Genomic DNA, 7,779 nt, shown 5'->3' on the forward strand with positions numbered 1-7,779 from the left:
TTTGCAGAAAAGGTACACCAAAGTCAAAAATTTTGATTTGATGAAATAGTGGAGTACTGTTGTTATAAAATAAAAGACCCTTCATTTACTGGTGGCAACACGCTGCATGCAGTTCTGTTCAGTCCATCTTTAGGCAGCTACATCTGTGCAAAACACAGTGTCCTGAATAACAGGACGTACTGTAGGTCGCTGTCTCGTTTCATGAGTGAGGTGCACTGGAGGTTCCTATGTATTTTTTTTTCCACCAGTACATCTTCCTATATCCCACCCTACCCCCAACCTTGTCCACCCTGTAAAGTGCCATTATAAAAATGTCAAGGGGTCCCTCTCTCTCGTCCTGCCTGTTAAAATCATGTGCCATTATGCAAATGACTGTGTGAACACACACTTTCCAAGATTTACATAGGCTATATGGGCTATAGGCAATGCTGAATTCAGATGATTGCGGAATTAATCTTTGAGATACATATTGCGTATGTACATTTATGAAAATGAGGGAATATTTTACATCTGCCCTTGAAGGTTAAAACATCGTCACTGCATTAACATGCATCATTTTTAACAACAAAATGTTGTTTTTCATTCTTCATTCTCGTAAGACTGGTTAATTCAAATTCAACATTCATGTTCACAGTACAGTAATTTGCCAGGTTTCTGCTAAATGTTTAGTCTTAATTTTTCAACATACAAATTTTTTCTTAACAAAAATCTGAATTAAAAAATATCCAAATCATGAACTATTTAAAGAAGAATTTGAAGCAAATAGAAACATGACTGAATCAAAATCTTCATGGCCTCGAGTCCTATTCAAGTCAGCCAGACACATGCTCGAATTTTGAATATATTCCTCAAGTTAAGAGGATTTTCCTCCATTGATGCATTTTATTGAAAAGATGATACTTAAAGGTCCAATGCCAGCACCCACTTAAATTGGGTTTAAAGTGATTTTCTCAGTAACTATTAGATAGAAGTGCATATGTGATTTTATTCTTTTACATTTCTTAACTCTTTCACTGGTCTTAAATGTCTGTGTTTGAACTGCAATATCTGGAGTGGTTTCTGCAGAAATGGAAATAGTGTGCGTGAGAAAAGAGGGGAAGAGGGACATAAGAGGCAGAAATATGTCATTTTTGGTGGGAAGCATGAAAGCACCTGAAGCAGAGGTCAACCCTATAATGTATCCATTTGGAGGGAGGATCATTAAAGCCATTTACCATGACTTTCACTACGCTGCTTCTCAAGTAATGACAGAGGTCCTCCTATCGAGAGCAACTGAAAAGAGCTATGTGTATCCTTCTGCTGCACCTGTACCATACAGAACGTTACATTACGGAAAATCGAGAAAGGACAGATAACTTCACTGCTCTGTGACACATCAGGGTATCCATTAGCTACAGGAAGAGCACGTGAGTGAGAGAAAGACAGAGAGAGTGGGAGAGAGGAAGAGAGATTGGGGCCTTCTGTTTTGACAGCCCTGAACCAGAATATTGCTGCATTGTTTGTTTCTCAGAGCAGAGAAGTCATGGATGTGGTTTGAGTGACAGTGAGTCCGATGTACGCTGACATGTGGAGCTGCTTCACATTTCCTCTAATTGCTCTGTAGTGCCCGGGCTTGGCACACATGTAGAGCATGGTAAGAGGCGCCTCTTTTTAGGTCGAAACAGAGGGTGCTGTGATTTGGCATACAAAGAGAAAAGGAGGCACGGGGGGGGGGGGGGGGGGGTTGGTGAGGGGGGCGGTGGGCAGGAAGAGGAGAAGGGCTTGAGGAGGCATTCTATTATTCCTGATAGACCAGTCTGAAGGACAGAGAGGTGATGGCCTTGTTTGTACAACTCTGTGGCATAATAATGTCCTGCATTAAATCTCTGGCCAGTTAAAGCATACAGCAGATGTAGTGCCGGCACACCAGATATATGACAGCGGCTACGTTCTATCAATCAGGTGTCAATGATGCAAGCCATAGGGTTTTTTTGGAACTAATCAAACGTAGAAACAAAGAACGTTATGTGAAGAGTACAATACAGTGGCAGACATGGCGTCAGTTTTGATTCATGGTGTGCTGAAAAGCACTGAGATTGGAGGAAATCCTTGCAAGGGAGGGAAAAAAGCCTCTATCCTTGCTGATGCTATTTTAATTAAATAGTTGCTAGGTTACATCGTGCAGAACGACAGGGGTGGGTGGTGTGGCACAGGCGCCTGGGCGAAGGGAATGATGTCTGTGTGTGTGTGTATGTTGGTGTGTATGACTGCGTGTGTGTGTGTGTATGAGGGGACATGTCCCTGAACAATGAAAGCACATCCCTTTTTCCACACCCAATCTATAATAAGGATTTCAAATGTGAGACATATTGACATGAAATACAGTGAGAGCGATTTTACGCTCTCTAAAACTCTCTCTAGCTCGCTCTCTCTCCCTCGCTCTCTCCCCATATTCGTCTGTCTTTTTCATTTTTCTCTCACAGATCAGAGGACGGGGGGAAGCCCCCTTTCATCTCTGTGACAGTGCCTTTCACCTGCACTGGTGACTTACCGAGGACTAGTGCTCCCATTGCACCCTGGGATGCCAGACGGTGGAGAATGCCACAGGCCTGTGTGCCCTGGCAACCATTCCTGTTTCAAATATACCCCCCCTCCAACATACACACACACACACACACACACACACCTCCTCCAACCTCCTTTAGCTCTCCACTCCCAACCTCGGCCCAGGACTCTGACCACACAGAATCCCAGACAGGGGACTGATGGATGGGGCTGAAGACAGCAGAGAGCCCCTTGATGTTGGAAATAAATCTGACAGGCCCAACTGGATAAGGCCAAGCATAATCTTTCTCACTGACTTCAGGCTGAAGGGTTTGTGTGTGTGTGTGTGTATGTGTGTGTGTATGTGTGTGTGTGTGTTTGGGTTTGTCCTGTTCTACGCACCCTTTTCTTTATTTTCAACAACCCTCCCTCATCTCCACCTTGGCCCTTCTTTCCTCCGCCACTTCTTCCCTCTATGCCAGCAGAGATAATGCCATAATTTACAGCTATGCATTGTAGAAGATGAATGATAGTTGCTTTTCTTGCTTAATATGCATACACCCTACCAGATAATAGTCTTTTTGTAGGAAGAATGAAAGAAATACCTTCAAAAGGAGTTGAGCACTTTTATGTTATATTCTCTCCCTAATGTGCTAAAAGTGATATATAATTCTCAGTCTTTCATTAGAAACAAAATTGATAATGATGAAAGTGTTCCAGGTTTTCTATAGCAGTTCCTTTTTCATATTCTAGAGTGAAATATTGCATGGTGAAATTTTTTTTTTTTCCCACATAGGTATGTCTCTTGAGTGTAGAGCTGGATCAAAAAAACACATGTGCAGGCACGAACACAAATAATTTTTGCAAAAACATACATTCATGATGTACATGCAGCATAAATACGTCTCCCATATCTCAGTCACAAACAGCTGTTTCTCTTTTTGCATTTACACTGCAGTGTCTCTCTTGCAGACAGAGTCATAGCCACAGTATGTGTGTGTATGTGCACTGAGAGAAGCTGGAGGCAAGAGTCCAGGGGACGGTTTCCCTCGGGACGACTCTAAATGACTCCAGTGACCTCCCGGCCTCTTCGGTGGTCGGCCTGGGCTACAGCAGGTCGCAGCGAGAGGTCAGAGGTTGTTTGAAGCAACAGGGTGTCAATATGTGACCTTCTCACAAACAGGATCAAACAGCAAATTAACTCACTGAACAAGGTCATGTTTTGAGTGTGGACTGAAAGATTGAAAAGATTCCTAATTTTATGGAAATGACCTCATTCGCGGTGATTTAGTTTCTGAATTTGATGACAAAACATAACAATGGTTATTTTTGTTTGTCGTCTCGCATAAATCCAAGAAGATATACAAAGGTAAGTGAATATATTTTTGGAATATACACATGGTATAATGAGTGTTTTTTTTTCTTTCTCTTTACTAGGTCGAATCAAGCAGAGTAGGGGTCACAGTAAAAACAATTAAGGTGAACAAACATGAGACACAGATTGGACAATATTGTTGAAATGTCCCTTATATTATCACACCAAGAGCCAGTGAATGACAAAAACAATGCTCTGTGATTGTGCATGATTTTAAAACATTTTCAGACACGTCTATTTTGGTTTTTAATCTCCCAAAAGAAATATCACTAAATAAAGGCTGCATGTATATGAATATAATCAGAAATGATCTGTGAGGAAAGTAGATACAATCATGCAGAAACCATTCATCATATTTAAGGTACAAGCTAATTGACGGGCTTAAAATAAATGTCGTCCTTTTTCCAGAGTAATGCTCACAATTTGCCGCCTTCATTCCAATCAGTTTTACATTTCCTGAAAACAACGCAGAGTTACAATTTCTTAATTAGGAACATAGGCTGGCTTTACAGCAATGCGTGGGAGGACCTGGAGGTTGAAGTTCTCCGTGAATGCAATGTGCATCATCAGCCTAATAAAATATAACACTGAAAATTAAGTCTGCTGGACCTGAGGCACGCAGAACAACAGGATCCCTGAAGCAAAATGATGCAGGTTGCAGCTGCCTGTGTGTGCATGTGTATGCGTGTGGATATGGTATATGTGTGTGTTTAAGTGCATTTGCTAAAGCGTAGAGCCACAAAGGGAAGCAATTACAGAAATATGTTTGTTAGTGTATCAATTCTTTCATTTGAATAGAAAGGAGAAAAACCCTGAGAAGAAAACATGTAGGCTGCAGTCCCCTTTGTCCTAGTTTGAGCACCACATTTCGCCAAAGTGCATCAAATTGTCAGCAATTCAAACATGAAAAATGGATGAAGACAATGGTGCATTTCTCACAATTTTTCTAATAAACTGTCAATCAAACTACTGCGTGAATGACACTAATATTATATGATGCAGCATGCCATATCAAAGATCTCATCGATTCTCATTCCCCCTTTGGCTCAATCTGAGGCCTGTCCTCCCCTCTTATTATCACCATCATCATTCGGACATGAAAGGAGAGAAACAAGTGCTGCACCATTGCCAAGGAGAAACCTTGATCTCGGAGCATTTGCATTCGCCACCTAGTTCCACTGGATGTATGAATGCGTTACCAAGGTGCTCTCTGATTGGATGGCACTGAAAAGCTGGCACTCTGCTAATGCTCAAAGCAAGCAGGCTCTGCCCCATCCCCCTCCATACGCTGTCACACTCAGTTGGTGGCACTAGGGGGCAGTCCACTCTGTTGGTTGCTGTTGATAAGAAGGCATCTACAGTAGGATTTTCATAAGGAGAAATGGGACACAGCCAGAGTTTAAAACATATATATATATATAATTCATTGATTCATTCATGTGGATTACTTGAAAAATCTATTAGCTTTCTGTGAGCTTCATGTTTTTGCTTTTTCACCATCAAAGTATGAGAAAGACATTAAGCTGTGCTCAGTTCTACTGCTTTCTCTAATTAATTTTTAAATGAACCATTAATCTGTTAAGCAGTTGAGCACAGGTTTTCTAGTAAATCATGGATTACATACACAAGACACAAAATATGAAATTCACTTGTCTTGGTGGGTGGACATTTCTCTCGAGAAGAGTGTAAAGGCAGAAGTTAAATGCATCTCAATGATACAACATGAGATGATTAATATTAACACGTCTGGTAGCTCTTTGTAAAAAGCAAAAAAAAAAAAAAAAGGCCAAACCAAAACTGTGCAATGAGCAGCCAAGTGTTTCTGAATGCAGCTTTTGTCCTTGTGCGATGCTTGAGAGAATGATAAGCTGCACTCTCACATCAGTTTAATCCTCAGTAGTATCAAAGAAGGCTGAGAAGTATTAGGAGAAATAAAACTAAATGTGATATATATTAAATTACAAAGCGGGGGAAATGTCACTGTTTACATTAAGCTTTTAAGAGAGCCATTTTGTTTAAGCACTAAATCTGTGGATAAATGCTTGCAAACACACACACACACACACAGTTATAGCACTGTGTCTGTGGTATAGTGTCTATCAGGAGGCTGCTAATTAAAGGCCTACAACACTGAAGCAAGGAAACTTCAATGGAACAATGTTCATCTGGAGATGAATTAATGTAAGAGCAGTAGTGATTACCATGAGTGCAGTCAGCCATTCCATATTTCCAGCACGAGGCAGTGGACCTCAAATTTTAACCATGACGAGATTTAAATTTACTTTGCATGGAGAGAGGCGAATCTCTGTTTCTTTCGCTCTTTCTTTCTTTTTTTAAAATTTCGACTCCCCATTTTTTCCCTGTTTTGCACTGGAAACTGATGCACAATTAACTCGAAATAACACACAGACAGCTTTATCAATGAACGCCAGATTGTGGACATGGGAATGACGATTGGGTCATAATTACTCTATATATCAGTGGGATGACACGACAACATGAACAAAAGTAAAAATAAAATTTGACATTCGCAATGCTTCTTCATCTTAATAATGCATATTACGTTCATAGCATTTATAATGGTAACTGATACAAAGAAACCCAGATTACTATAACACTGTATGATACATTTGACCCTGTATGATTGTTTTACATGATTCAAACAAAATCTCCAAAAACTCGTTTCCATAATTTTCAAGTCTTTATTGTTCATTAAATAACCTCTTAACTGTTGTATCTCAATACACTTTTAGTGTGTCCTGATTTCTGTGTGTTGCTCAAAGGAAGCTTGAATACATTGTGAATCGTTCCTACATTTTTACTACCTATTAAATTGCGCTTTTATCTCAACTGTCAATAAAATTGTTGAATCAGTTATGAATGGTGTCAATGAATGTGTCTCTTTTTTGTTAAATATTTTTAACTCTGCTTTGTGGAATTTATTGGTCATTCTGTTTATGCGCTAAATTTATGACTATTATCTCCTTTTTCTGAAACGTCTCTTTTTCAAAAGCCTGGTTTGCTTGCATAAAATGTTTTGTGCTACCTTTTCACCGGTTGTCATGGTAATGAAAAGATGATAATTGCATGTATTACATTCAAATTGATTGCTACATGCTGATCTCAGTCAACCAATCTGCAATGGTCCCTCAATTCAGCAAGGAATTTTTCTGTTTTTCCTGTCTTTGTCATAATTAGGAAGCGGAATTGTAAAGAAAAAAAACAAAACAAAAAACTAAAAACAGGTCAGAGGAGTTCAAGCAATGTAAAGTGTTCTCTTTTAAGCCATTCAGGATACAAGGTTAGGTCAGTCATGAAGTATGAAGTATGCTTCTTCTCACAATGGACATGAGGGTGGGATCACCGCTCTGGAAGGCTCGCTATTATAGCGTCACCCTGCCTGAAGCTTCTCCGTTCTTCTGGCTGTGTTCAATACGGATGGTGGAAAGGGGCTGGGGGGGGGGGGGGGGGGGGGGGGGGCGTAGTGGGGTGGTGGGTCTCTGCTCCTCTTCCAAGGAATAAAGGAACCTCTTCACTGGTTTGTTTTGGAAGCTGTCTTATTGATTGGTCTACCTATGAATGAATGCATTGGCCCAGTTTTCCTGCTCATATGGACAATGTCACTCAAGGTCTGTATTAACTGGCCTGATGTTACTCCCAAAGAATGGAGTGCATTAAGAGGAGTTTGGGAACGTTTGTCATTTCATCCCTCAATCTACTCCACTAGCCTTTCCTTTGGAGGTGCCAAACTAAGAAAAGCAAATCGATGGCCATTGACTGCCTAAATCAATGTCAGTTTGCACGAGGACATATTTCATAAGTAGAGTGATGCTGAAACACAATTACAGTACTACATCATACAAAGACTATTAAATCTAGTA

This window comes from Toxotes jaculatrix, chromosome 7 (genome assembly GCF_017976425.1).
Source record: "Toxotes jaculatrix isolate fToxJac2 chromosome 7, fToxJac2.pri, whole genome shotgun sequence".
Taxonomy (NCBI): Eukaryota; Metazoa; Chordata; class Actinopteri; family Toxotidae; genus Toxotes; species Toxotes jaculatrix.